This window comes from Eleutherodactylus coqui, chromosome 13, assembly GCF_035609145.1.
Source record: "Eleutherodactylus coqui strain aEleCoq1 chromosome 13, aEleCoq1.hap1, whole genome shotgun sequence".
Classification (NCBI taxonomy): Eukaryota; Metazoa; Chordata; class Amphibia; order Anura; family Eleutherodactylidae; genus Eleutherodactylus; species Eleutherodactylus coqui.
Window position 1 is genome coordinate 128081430 of NC_089849.1, and position 14952 is coordinate 128096381.

General features: G+C 56.7%; 1 protein-coding gene across 1 annotated transcript in view; it reads left to right on the plus strand.

Moving 5' to 3' along the window:
* The first annotated feature begins 2697 nt into the window (after positions 1-2697).
* Positions 2698-14952, plus strand: part of LOC136587561 (oocyte zinc finger protein XlCOF7.1-like) — a 43077-nt gene continuing 30822 nt past the window's right edge. Inside the window, exon 1 of the mRNA XM_066586220.1 lies at positions 2698-2976. The gene's annotated coding sequence lies outside the window, so the exon portion shown is untranslated. The remainder of the gene's footprint in view (positions 2977-14952) is intronic.

Below are 14952 nucleotides of genomic sequence, written 5' to 3' on the forward strand. Positions count from 1 at the left end.
CTTCTTCTTCTCCCCCTCCAGACCCACCAGACCTCCCCGATCTTCCCTTCTTCTTCTCCCCCTCTAGACCCACCAGACCTCCCCGATTTCTCTCTCCCCCCCCCCCCTTCACACATAGTGCGGACTCCTTAGAATCCTTCCTTCAGGCAGTCTGAGCCTCACCACAACCTTCTGCTTGTATATGGCATGGCTCGTGGCACACCGTCTGTATGTGCTGTTGTTTATTCTGGACACGACCTCCCTCGGCTGTTGGGGCCCGGGGCCCGGCCCATCCCTTGTACTAGGAAAAATACACGGCCGGCGAAATAAATACTTTCCAAAAAATGGTTTTAATTGTACAAAAGTAGAAAAACTTAATATAATTTTGGTATCTTTTATAATCGTATCGACCCACAGAGAAGAGCTATCACTTTATTTATGCAGGAGGAGAGCGGGGCTGTCGGTGGGCAGGAGGAGAGCGGGGCGGCCGGTGGGCAGAAAGAGAGCGGGGCGGCCGGTGGGCAGGAGGAGAGCGGGGCGGCCGGTGGGCAGGAGGACAGCCGGGCTGTCGGGGCGGCCGGTGGGCAGGAGGAGAGCGGGGCTGTCGGGGCGGCCGGTGGGCAGGAGGAGAGCGGGGCGGCCGGTGGGCAGGAGGAGAGCGGGGCGGCCGGTGGGCAGGAGGAGAGCGGGGCTGTCGGGGCAGCCGGTGGGCAGGAGGAGAGCGGGGCTGTCGGGGCGGCCGGTGGGCAGGAGGAGAGCGGGGCTGTCGGTGGGGACGGTGGGCAGGAGGAGAGCGGGGCGGCCGGTGGGCAGGAGGAGAGCGGGGCTGTCGGGGCGGCCGGTGGGCAGGAGGAGAGCGGGCTGTCGGTGGGCAGGAGGAGAGCGGGGCTGTCGGGGCGGCCGGTGGGCAGGAGGAGAGCGGGGCGGCCGGTGGGCAGGAGGAGAGCGGCGCTGTCGGGGCGGCCGGTGGGCAGGAGGAGAGCGGGGCTGTCGGGGCGGACGGTGGGCAGGAGGAGAGCGGGGCGGCCGGTGGGCAGGAGGAGAGCGGGGCGGCCGGTGGGCAGGAGGAGAGCGGGGCTGTCGGGGCGGCCGGTGGGCAGGAGGAGAGCGGGGCTGTCGGGGCGGCCGGTGGGCAGGAGGACGTGGGGGCTGTCGGGGCGGCCGGTGGGCAGGAGGAGAGCGGGGCTGTCGGGGCGGCCGGTGGGCAGGAGAGCGGGGCGGCCGGTGGGCAGGAGGATGTGGGGGCTGTTGGGGCGGCCGGTGGGCAGGAGAGCGGGGCGGCCGGTGGGCAGGAGGAGAGCGGGGCTGTCGGGGCGGCCGGTGGGCAGGAGGAGAGCGGGGCTGTCGGGGCGGCCGGTGGGCAGGAGGAGAGCGGGGCTGTCGGGGCGGCCGGTGGGCAGGAGGAGAGCGGGACTGTCGGGCCGGCGGGTGGGCAGGAGGAGAGCGGGGCTGTCGGGCCGGCGGGTGGGCAGGAGGAGAGCGGGGCTGTCGGGGCGGCCGGTGGGCAGGAGGAGAGCGGGGCTGTCGGGGCGGCCGGTGGGCAGGAGGAGAGCGGGGCTGTCGGGGCGGCCGGTGGGCAGGAGGACAGCCGAGCTGTCGGGGCGGCCGGTGGGCAGGAGGACAGCGGGGCTGTCGGGGCGGCCGGTGGGCAGGAGGTCAGCGGGGCTGTCGGGGCGGCCGGTGGGCAGGAGGTCAGCGGGGCTGTCGGGGCGGCCGGTGGGCAGGAGGTCGTCGGGGCGGCCGGTGGGCAGGAGGTCAGCGGGGCTGTCGGGGCGGCCGGTGGGCAGGAGGTCAGCGGGGCTGTCGGGGCGGCCGGTGGGCAGGAGGTCAGCGGGGCTGTCGGGGCGGCCGGTGGGCAGGAGGACAGCGGGGCTGTCGGGGCGGCCGGTGGGCAGGAGGACAGCGGGGCTGTCGGGGCGGCAGGTGGGCAGGAGGACAGCGGGACTGTCGGGGCGGCCGGTGGGCAGGAGGACAGCCGAGCTGTCGGGGCGGCCGGTGGGCAGGAGGACAGCGGGGCTGTCGGGGCGGCCGGTGGGCAGGAGGACAGCGGGGCTGTCGGGGCGGCCGGTGGGCAGGAGGACAGCGGGGCTGTCGGGGCGGCCGGTGGGCAGGAGGACAGCGGGGCTGTCGGGGCGGCCGGTGGGCAGGAGGTCAGCGGGGCTGTCGGGGCGGCCGGTGGGCAGGAGGTCAGCGGGGCTGTCGGGGCGGCCGGTGGGCAGGAGGACAGCGGGGCTGTCGGGGCGGCAGGTGGGCAGGAGGACAGCGGGACTGTCGGGGCGGCCGGTGGGCAGGAGGACAGCGGGACTGTCGGGGCGGCCGGTGGGCAGGAGGACAGCGGGGCTGTCGGGGCGGCCGGTGGGCAGGAGGACAGCGGGGCTGTCGGGGCGGCAGGTGGGCAGGAGGACAGCGGGACTGTCGGGGCGGCCGGTGGGCAGGAGGACAGCGGGACTGTCGGGGCGGCCGGTGGGCAGGAGGACAGCCGAGCTGTCGGGGCGGCCGGTGGGCAGGAGGACACGGTTTTTATGGCGTTAGGTAGGCAGGTATGTTACCCCCGGTGTCCTCCTTCTGGCGCTCGGTAGGGGAAGGAGCCTACAGCTCAGTCATGTGACCGTCAGGCTGTCAGCAGACACGGGGAGGGCTCTCTGCAGTCTGTCACCGCCATGTCGTCCTCCGCCTGCAGGGGTCGCTAGAGGTAAATGTGTCCGCTGCGGCCGCCATGTTTCTGGAGCCCCGGTATAATTCCCGGTTCTCCCGCGGTGCCGCTCTCCCGGATCAGCAGTAGCCCTGTGCGCCGCGCGACCGAGGGGGTCCCGGCGGGAGGGGCTGCGGGTGCAGCACAAATATCGGCCCTGTCTCCTAGTGGTCGGATTCCGGAAGTGGGCGCCAGCGGACTACAAGTCCCAGAATCCTGTGCGGTATCACTTCCAGTGTTGTGTTTAGGGGTGACTGCCTGACATGTCGTGAGGTGCCGGGACTTCCTACAGAGCTGCTGGGAGGGTAAGAGCTGCCGCCAGTGTCTCTCCCCCCCCCCCCCCCCCCCTCTCTGTGGCTGCCGCCAGCACGCCCCCCCCCCCCCCCCTCTCTGTGGCTGCCGCCAGTGTCTCTCCCCCCCCCCCCCCCCCTCTCTGTGGCTGCCGCCAGCACGCCCTCCCCCCCCCCCCCCTCTGTGGCTGCCGCCAGCACGCCCCCCCCCCCCTCTGTGGCGGCCGCCTGGCTGTCTTGTCGCAGGCTATGCAGGTTGTAGGCTGGTCTTTGCCCTCTCGCCCCGGTGGCTGCACTCGTCTCGGCGTTGTCCGGCGGGCCGTTCACACCTGCACAGTTTCCGTATTCCTGCCCCGTGCGGCCGCGCTGCGGAATGCTCTGCCTCTTCAGGTGCGTCTTGCAGGAATATTGCGCAGGTGCGAGGGGTCCGCCGGAGGGCGGCAGGTAGAGCGTACAGCAGCGTTCACACCGCCCGACAATACACCCCGCTCTGTGCGCTGGGTGCCCTCACACGGGCTGGGCGCGCGGTCAGGGACGGGCTGCCCCCGGGGGTGGACCCCTACTGCCCCCTTGAGGCCCAATGTCCAGGGGCACAATAGAATAAATCCGCGCCCTTCGGGAATCGTAATGAAATACCCGCGGATCGCACCCGCCGCACGCCCCGTTTTGTGCGGTTTTCCCGCAGGGACGGCTCCTGCAGCTTCCATTGAAGCCGTCCGTTTCCGTGGCGCGCCCGCAGCTGTTGTGCTGAGCCACGGGAAAGCTGGCGTAAAAAAGTGTGTACGGCGCAGGCACGGGGCACACTGCCAGCCCAGCGGGCACACCCGCCGGGCGGGAGGAAGAAGATCCGGCCGCGACCGAGGGGAGTATAATCTATTTGTCACCTCATGGCTGGAGGGGCCCCCGGAAATAAGGCCTAAGAGTTCTGGGGTTAGAGGTTTGTATGGGGCAGACCCGGGGGGTCGGCCGTCCGGAACGGCTGCGATCAGGACGCCTTTAACCCTTTAGATGCTGCTATCAGTTCTGGCAGCAGGATTTAAAAGAGCTGCCCGTCGCACTCACAAGGAGATTGCTGGCTGCCGCCGGGTAGGGCCCCCCGGGGCTGCCGTCTACTTCTGCCTATTAAGACCTGCTTGTGGCATTTTTTAACCCCTGATGACTGCCCATTCTGGCCACGAGGACGCAACAATTTGGGGGGGATTTTTATTTAGACTTTTTTAAAACCCTTAGCTATTCCTCCCTCCGCAGGGGCGCACCGGGGGTGTCCGCGCAGTGAGTTGCTCCGGGGGGTGTCCGCGCAGTGAGTTGCACCGGGGGGTGTCCGCGCAGTGAGTTGCACCGGGGGGTGTCCGCGCAGTGAGTTGCTCCGGGGGGTGTCCGCGCAGTGAGTTGCTCCGGGGGGTGTCCGCGCAGTGAGTTGCTCCGGGGGGTGTCCGCGCAGTGAGTTGCTCCGGGGGGTGTCCGCGCAGTGAGTTGCTCCGGGGGGTGTCCGCGCAGTGAGTTGCTCCGGGGGGTGTCCGCCCAGTGAGTTGCTCCGGGGGGTGTCCGCCCAGTGAGTTGCTCCGGGGGGTGTCCGCCCAGTGAGTTGCTCCGGGGGGTGTCCGCCCAGTGAGTTGCTCCGGGGGGTGTCCGCCCAGTGAGTTGCTCCGGGGGGTGTCCGCCCAGTGAGTTGCTCCGGGGGGTGTCCGCCCAGTGAGTTGCTCCGGGGGGTGTCCGCCCAGTGAGTTGCTCCGGGGGGTGTCCGCCCAGTGAGTTGCTCCGGGGGGTGTCCGCCCAGTGAGTTGCTCCGGGGGGTGTCCGCCCAGTGAGTTGCTCCGGGGGGTGTCCGCCCAGTGAGTTGCTCCGGGGGGTGTCCGCCCAGTGAGTTGCTCCGGGGGGTGTCCGCCCAGTGAGTTGCTCCGGGGGGTGTCCGCCCAGTGAGTTGCTCCGGGGGGTGTCGGCGCAGTGAGTTGCACCGCTGGCTTTCTTACATCGTTTATCACACGGCGTAAATTACGTGAGAATGTTTTTGTCTAGTTTGGTGCGATTATCACAATACCAGTTTCTTTCTTAGTTTTTCTTTCCAGTTTTGCACAATGAAAGCACTTTTTCATTATTTTTTTTAAATGCTCTTTTTGTTCCACGGCCCCCTGCAGAGTGGGGTGCGCCTATATGAGCCCGTGAGTATAAAGGAAGGGAACTTACCTGGTTGGGGTCCGAATCCGCTGGCACCGCAGTCCCCGTCCGCCGTGGTACTGCCGCTGCGCATACAGTGATTGGGGCGCAGCCCGACACCTCAAGGAGAGATCTCTGCGCCAAACAATCCGGGAAAGAATGTTAAAGAACGAACACAAACCAACAAACGTGACAGCAGGGGTCCGCGAGGGCCACGGGGACCGCTAGAATGTGTGCTTGGAAAAGGGGCAATGTTAGCCTGGAAGTCTGCGCACCTCTGACCCCCTTTGTTTATTGGTTCAATGGCTTCCGAATCTTCGTGGCCACCAAAGCATCACGTCGCCGCCCCCATCTCCAGCAGGGTCCAGCCCGCGCCGTAGCTTCCCGTCGCCGCCCCCATCTCCAGCAGGGTCCAGCCCGCGCCGGAGCTTCCCGTCGCCGCCCCCATCTCCAGCAGGGTCCAGCCCGCGCCGGACCTTCCCGTCGCCGCCCCCATCTCCAGCAGGGTCCAGCCCGCGCCGGAGCGTCCCGTCGCCGCCCCCATCTCCAGCAGGGTCCAGCCCGCGCCGGAGCTTCCCGTCGCCGCCCCCATCTCCAGCAGGGTCCAGCCCGCGCCGGAGCTTCCCGTCGCCGCCCCCATCTCCAGCAGGGTCCAGCCCGCGCCGGAGCTTCCCGTCGCCGCCCCCATCTCCAGCAGGGTCCAGCCCGCGCCGGAGCTTCCCGTCGCCGCCCCCATCTCCAGCAGGGTCCAGCCCGCGCCGGAGCTTCCCGTCGCCGCCCCCATCTCCAGCAGGGTCCAGCCCGCGCCGGAGCTTCCCGTCGCCGCCCCCATCTCCAGCAGGGTCCAGCCCGCGCCGGAGCTTCCCGTCGCCGCCCCCATCTCCAGCAGGGTCCAGCCCGCGCCGGAGCTTCCCGTCGCCGCCCCCATCTCCAGCAGGGTCCAGCCCGCGCCGGAGCTTCCCGTCGCCGCCCCCATCTCCAGCAGGGTCCAGCCCGCGCCGGAGCTTCCCGTCGCCGCCCCCATCTCCAGCAGGGTCCAGCCCGCGCCGGAGCTTCCCGTCGCCGCCCCCATCTCCAGCAGGGTCCAGCCCGCGCCGGAGCTTCCCGTCGCCGCCCCCATCTCCAGCAGGGTCCAGCCCATCATTCTTTTTGCCTCCACTTCTCCACGGTTTCCTGTCTCATCTGGCCAAGTCCTTCCTTCCGTCTGGCCTCGTTTCCTGCAGTCTGGGCCGCTTTCATCTTCCGAGGCTTTTGATCCCTAGTTGACATTTTTGTAACACATCTTTTTGACCATTCTTCCCTGGATTGTTCAGTTCCGTCTGCGTGCGCAGCGACCTCTCCTCCCGCGGCCGGAGGGCTGTGAGGGATGTTTTTACCATGATGACCTGTAGTCTTTATTGATACCATATTTGGGTACAGGCGCCTTTTTTTTTTAAAGCACTTTTATGGCATTTCTTAAGGCAGGCAAAATGAACAAAATAAGCTTTATTAAAACCTCACCAAACTCTTATAAATACCCGCCACAGACAACAATATTGGATACAGAAGGCCGCGGTGTTTATTAACGGGGTTACAAACATTGGGGAGAAATGTAACCAATAATAACCATCACACTTCCTGTAAACTCTGTCTTACAGGCACGAGTTTACCACCACCAAACTCTCCCCAAGTTTACCTGCCCACCCGCCTAATGCGGGCGACAATCCCCCATTAACAACACCGCGACAAACCTATGGGAGGGCGGGCGGGATGCTGCTTCCTTTCCAGATGATGATGGCCCACATCTCTGCACCTCCATATCTCACTGCTGCTCCTCTCAGCCTGTTCCTCTGGACCAATCACCGGCCACTGTCAGGCCACATGATTCTGCCTGACAACCACAGGCATTTCCCGCCATTTTTCTTCAGCCAATCATCTGCTGCAGCCAACCAGCCCATCACTGGGCAGAACTCACTCTCTGCCATCTCATCTGACCCAGTAATGACCTTTGTAACATATCATGGTTAACCAGAAAACCTCCTCCATAGAAGGTGACATATCATCCATCCACCATGTACATAAAGCTCCCAGATCCCATGAGGCTCCATAGAGAGTGACATATCATCCATCCATCATGTACATAAAGCTCCCAGATCCCATGAGGCCCCATAGAGGGTGACATATCATCCATCCATCATGTACATAAAGCTCCCAGATGCCATGAGGCTCCATAGAGGGTGACATATCATCCATCCATCATGTACATAAAGCTCCCAGATCCCATGAGGCTCCATAGAAGGTGACATATCATTCATCCGTAATGTACATAAAGCTCCCAGATCCCATGAGGCTCCACAGAGGGTGACATATCATCCATCCATCATGTACATAAAGCTCCCAGATCCCATGAGGCTCCATAGAGGGTGACATATCATCCATCCATCATGTACATAAAGCTCCCAGATCCCATGAGGCTCCATAGAAGGTGACATATCATTCATCCGTAATGTACATAAAGCTCCCAGATCCCATGAGGCTCCACAGAGGGTGACATATCATCCATCCATCATGTACATAAAGCTCCCAGATCCCATGAGGCTCCATAGAGGGTGACATATCATCCATCCATCATGTACATAAAGCTCCCAGATCCCATGAGGCTCCATAGAGGGTGACATATCATCCATCCATCATGTACATAAAGCCCCCAGATCCCATGAGCCTCCATAGAGGGTGACATATCATCCATCCATCATGTACATAAAGCTCCCAGATCCCATGAGGCTCCATACAGAGTGACATATCATCCATCCATCATGTACATAAAGCTTCCACATCCCATGAGGCTCCATAGAGAGTGACATCCATCCATCATGTACATAAAGCTCCCACATCCTCTGAGGCTCCATAGAAGGTGATATATCATCCATCCATCATGTATATAAAGATCCCATATCCCATGAGGCTCCATAGATGGTGACATATCATCCATCCATCTATCATGTGCATAAAGCTCCCAGATCCCATGAGGCTCCATAGAGGGTGACATATCATCCATCCATCATGTACGTAATGCTCCCAGATCCCATGAGGCTCCATAGAAGGTGACATATCATCCATCCATCATGTACATAAAGCTCCCAGATCCCATGAGGCTCCATAAAAGGTGACATATCATCCATCCATCATGTACATAAAGCTCCCAGATCCCATGAGGCTCCATAGAAGGTGACATATCATCCATCCATCCTGTACATAAAGCTCCCAGATCCCCTGAGGCTCCATAGAAGGTGACATATCATCCATCCATCATGTATATAAAGCTCCCACATCCCATGAGGCTCCATAGAGAGTGACATATCGTCCATCCATCATGTACATAAAGCTCCCAGATCCCACAAGGTTCCATAGAAGGTGACATATCATCCATCCATCATGTACATAAAGCTCCCAGATCCCATGAGGCTCCATAGAGGGTGACATATCATCCATCCATCATGTACATAAAGCTCCCAGATCCCATGAGGCTCCATAGAAGGTTACATATCATCCATCCATCATGTACATAAAGCTCTCAGATCCCATGAGGCTCCATAGAGGGTGACATATCATCCATTCATCATGTACATAAAGCTCCCACATCCCATGAGGCTCCATAGAGGGTGACATATCATCCATCCATCATGTACATAAAGCTCCGAGATCCCATGAGGCTCCATAGAAGGTGACATATCATCCATCCATCATGTACATAAAGCTCCCAGATCCCATGAGGCTCCATAGAAGGTGACATATCATCCATCCATCATGTACATAAAGCTGCCAGATCCCATGAGGCTCCATAGAAGGTGACATATCATCCATCCATCCTGTACATAAAGCTCCCAGATCCCATGAGGCTCCATAGAAGGTGACATATCCATCCATCATGTATATAAAGCTCCCATATACCATGAGGCTCCATAGATGGTGACATATCATCCATCCATCATGTACATAAAGCACCCACATCCCCTGAGGCTCCATAGAAGGTGACATATCATCCATCTATCATGTACATAAAGCTCCCAGATCCCATGAGGCTCCATAGAGGGTGACATATCATCCATCCATCATGTACATAAAGCTCCCACATCCCATGAGGCTCCATAGAATTTACATATCATCCATCCATCATGTACATAAAGCTCCCACATCCCATGAGGCTCCATAGAGTGACATATCATCCATCCATCCTGTACATAAAGATCCCAGATCCCATGAGGCTCTATGCAGGTGACATATCATCCATCCATCATGTACATAAAGCTCCCAGATCCCATGAGGCTCCATAGAAGGTGACATATCATCCATCCATCATGTACATAAAGCTGCCAGATCCCATGAGGCTCCATAGAGGGTGACATATCATCCATCCATCATGTACATAAAGCTCCCAGATCCACTGAGGCTCCATAGAAGGTGACATATCATCCATCCCTAATGTATATAAAGCTCCCAGATCCCATGAGGCTCCATAGAAGGTGACATATTATCCATCCATCATGTACATAAAGCTGCCAGATCCCATGAGGCTCCATAGTGAGTAACATATCATCCATCCATCATGTACATAAAGCTCCCAGATCCCATGAGGCTCCATAGAGGGTGACATATCATCCATCCATCATGTACATAAAGCTCCCAGATCCCATGAGGCTCCATAGAGGGTGACATATCATCCATCCATCCATCATGTACATAAAGCTCCCAGATCCCATGAGGCTCCATAGAGAGTGACATATCATCCATCCATCATGTACATAAAGCTCCCAGATCCCATGAGGCTGCATAGAGGGGGACATATCATCCATCCATCATGTAGATAAAGCTCCCAGATCCCATGAGGCTCCATAGAAGGTGACATATCATCCATCCATCATGTACATAAAGCTCCCAGATCCCATGAGGCTCCATAGAGGGTGACATATCATCCATCCATCATGTACGTAAAGCTCCCAGATCCCATGAGGCTCCATAGAAGATGACATATCATCCATCATGTACATAAAGCTCCCAGATCCCATGAGGCTCCATAGAGGGTGACATATCATCCCTCCATCATGTTCATAAAGCTCCCAGATCCCATGAGGCTCCATAGAGGGGGACAAATCATCCATCCATCATGTACATAAAGCTCCCAGATCCCATGAGGCTTTCCCTCCTAACTGTCCCTCAAGCCTTACATGGGATCTTACGCTTTATTAAAACCTTACCAAACTCTTATAAATAACCAACACAGACACCAATATTGGATAAATAAGGCCGCGGTGTTTATTAACGGGGTTACAAACATTTGGGGAGAAATGTAACCAATAATAACCAGAACACTTCCTGTAAACTCTGTTTTACAGACCCAAGTTTATTAACCAATCAATAACCATAACAGTTCATGTAAACTCTGTCTTACAGACACGAGTTTACCACCACCAAACTCTCCCCAAGTTTACCTGCCCACCCGCCTAATGCGGGCGACAATCCCCCACCAGGCCATGGCATCCACTAATGACATGGCCCCCCTAAACCCGCAGCCTCCTCAATCATCTACACAAATCCATATTACCAATATCCAACGCAATCTCTGACTAGTATACTATAACACTCCTATGGAATCCTGGAACCAAACCTTCCATATCAGCATGTCTAAAAAGAGAACATCCACTCCTGGCGTGAGCTCTACCACCGGGGTAACCCTTCTCCGAATTCTCTCGCTATATACAGACCTCGGCAATGACCCTAATAATCGAGGAACAATATCTGAAAAAACTATCACTGTATCTGGAACCTTGTTCTAATGCTCCCCATCTCCCTTTCAATGTCCCATGACACATCAATGTGTTCTCTTCTATGTCATTAACCCCTAAGTGTAAAATCAAAACATCTGGACCCACGTGACCCTCTATGCCCACCTGACCCTCTATGCCCACGTGACTCTTTATACATCAGTTCAGCCATTAATCCACTCCACCTCATACTTCTATTACCGCACCAAAGATTTCAAACTGTGATCTGTACAATCCCAAATTTTCGGAATAACAGCCATCTGCTGCCCTTCTCCAGCCCAGTACACAAAGGAGGGTCCAACAATCCACACAATACTTTTCTTAATTCCTAAAATGAAAAAAAGAATCATTACCCCATATTATTCAAGCGCCTGTACACCTTAACCCGAGATGATCCCCATCTGTTTACTTGTTCTCCAATAAAGCTGCACCTGTAAACAGTTTAAGCCCCATTATAGATTAAAGCGAGATAATGACTGTCCATCATCCCTGCCTCCCCGAAAACAAGACAGGGTCTTCTACTAATTGCTCCATAAGATCTTACTTTTACCATGTATAGCTGCCTGGACACCATTTACATTGACATTTTTACATAACTGCAACTAGGGCTTATTTTTGGAATAGGGCTTAAAGTTCAAGCATCCTGAAACATCCTGCTAGGGCTTATTTCCGGGGTAGGTTTTATCTCCAGGGAAACAGGGTACATGGATCAACAAAGAACCTGGTGCTTGCGGGCACAGACGCATAAACGCCTACAGAGCCCTAACCAGGCATATATTCTCATGCAAATGAGCAAACAAGCGAAGCCACGCCCCTTTATCCATTATGTCTCTAATTATTATAAAGCTCCCATGGTTTGACACATTCTTAAGGCCCCAAAGTCACATCTAAACAGCTGGACCTCATATGCTGATCTACACACTTCAGGCAATACTTTCACCAACTTCCCTAGTAAGCTACATGTGATAGCAGAGCGGTGATCAGCGGCGTACACCACTGCCTTACAGCCCCTGATCAGCGGCGTACACCACTGCCTTACAGCCCCTGATCAGCGGCGTACACCACTGCCTTACAGCCCCTGATCAGCGGCGTACACCACTGCCTTACAGCCCCTGATCAGCGGCGTACACCACTGCCTTACAGCCCCTGATCAGCGGCGTACACCACTGCCGTACAGCCCCTGATCAGCGGCGTACACCACTGCCGTACAGCCCCTGATCAGCGGCGTACACCACTGCCGTACAGCCCCTGATCAGCGGCGTACACCACTGCCGTACAGCCCCTGATCAGCGGCGTACACCACTGCCGTACAGCCCCTGATCAGCGGCGTACACCACTGCCGTACAGCCCCTGATCAGCGGCGTACACCACTGCCGTACAGCCCCTGATCAGCGGCGTACACCACTGCCGTACAGCCCCTGATCAGCGGCGTACACCACTGCCGTACAGCCCCTGATCAGCGGCGTACACCACTGCCTTACAGCCCCTGATCAGCGGCGTACACCACTGCCTTACAGCCCCTGATCAGCGGCGTACACCACTGCCTTACAGCCCCTGATCAGCGGCGTACACCACTGCCGTACAGCCCCTGATCAATCGCTCTACCTGAAAAACAGAATTAGTAGGTGCCAGATAAAAGAAAGCCTGACAATGCCTCCGACACTGACTATATGAGCCGCAGCCTAAATGTTGGACTCTTCTTCCCTGAATTGCTGCATCAGCAAACAAGACTTTGAAATAGCAGCCGCATTAATCTCACAGCGACCATCTGACATCAGTAAGAGGTTATATGTTAGACATCATCTGACTACGGACTAACTCCTGCCGACCGGCTCTTACCAACAATCACTCCATAACCATTATCCACTGATGTCAGCACCTCATGATAACTCCTGCCGACCAGCTCTGACCAACAATCACTCCATAACCATCATCCACTGATGTCAGCACCTCATGATAACTCCTGCCGACCGGCTCTGACCAACCATCACCCCATAACCATTATCCACTGATGTCAGCACCTCATGATAACTCCTGCCGACCGGCTCTTACCAACAATCACTCCATAACCATTATCCACTGATGTCAGCACCTCATGATAACTCCTGCCGACCGGCTCTGACCAACCATCACCCCATAACCATTATCCACTGATGTCAGCACCTCATGATAACTCCTGCCGACCAGCTCTGACCAACCATCACTCCATAACCATTACCCACTGATGTCAGCACCTCATGATAACTCCTGCCGTCTGGCTCTGACCAACCATCACTCCATAACCATTACCCACTGATGTCAGCACCTCATGATAACTCCTGCCGTCTGGCTCTGACCAACCATCACTCCATAACCATTACCCACTGATGTCAGCACCTCATGATAACTCCTGCCGTCTGGCTCTGACCAACCATCACTCCATAATCATTACCCACTGATGTCAGCACCTCATGATAACTCCTGCCGACCAGCTCTTACCAACCATCACCCCATAACCATTATCCACTGATGTTAGCACCTCATGATAACTCCTGCCGACCGGCTCTTACCAACAAACCCTCCATAATCATTATCCACTGATGTCAGCACCTCATGATAACTCCTGCCGACCGGCTCTTACCAACAATCACTCCATAACCATTATCCACTGATGTCAGCACCTCATGATAACTCCTGCCGACCGGTTCTTACCAACAATCACCCCATAACCATTACCCACTGATGTCAGCACCTCATGATAACTCCTGCCGACCGGCTCTTACCAACCATCACTCCATAGCCATTATCCACAGATGTCAGCACCTCATGATAACTCCTGCCGACCGGCTCTGGCCAACCATCACTCCATAACCATTACCCACTGATGTCAGCATCTCATGATAACTCTTGCCGACCGGCTCTTACCAACAATCACTCCATAACCATTATCCACTGATGTCAGCATCTCATGATAACTCCTGCCGACCGGCTCTGACCAACAATCACTCCATAACCATTATCCACTGATGTCAGCATCTCATGATAACTCCTGCCGACCGGCTCTTACCAACAATCACTCCATAATCATTATCCACTGATGTCAGCACCTCATGATAACTCCTGCCGACCGGCTCTGACCAGCCATCACCCCATAACCATTATCCACTGATGTCAGCACCTCATGATAACTCCTGCCGACCGGCTCTGACCAACAATCACTCCATAACCATTATCCACTGATGTCAGCACCTCATGATAACTCTTGCCGACCGGCTCTTACCAACAATCACTCCATAACCATTATCCACTGATGTCAGCATCTCATGATAACTCCTGCCGACCGCCTCTTACCAACAATCACTCCATAACCATTATCCACTGATGTCAGCACCTCATGATAACTCCTGCCGACCGGCTCTGACCAACCATCACTCCATAACCATTATCCACTGATGTCAGCACCTCATGATAACTCCTGCTGACCGTCTCTGACGAACAATCACTCCATAACCATTACCCACTGATGTCAGCACCTCATGATAACTCCTGCCGACCGGCTCTGACCAACCATCACTCCATAATCATTATCCACTGATGTCAGCACCTCATGATAACTCCTGCCGACCGGCTCTGACCAGCCATCACCCCATAACCATTATCCACTGATGTCAGCACCTCATGATAACTCCTGCCGACCGGCTCTGACCAACAATCACTTCATAACCATTATCCACTGATGTCAGCACCTCATGATAACTCTTGCCGACCGGCTCTTACCAACAATCACTCCATAACCATTATCCACTGATGTCAGCATCTCATGATAACTCCTGCCGACCGCCTCTTACCAACAATCACTCCATAACCATTATCCACTGATGTCAGCACCTCATGATAACTCCTGCCGACCGGCTCTGACCAACCATCACTCCATAACCATTATCCACTGATGTCAGCACCTCATGATAACTCCTGCCGACCGGCTCTGACCAACCATCACCCCATAACCATTATCCACTGATGTCAGCACCTCATGATAACTCCTGCCGACCGGCTC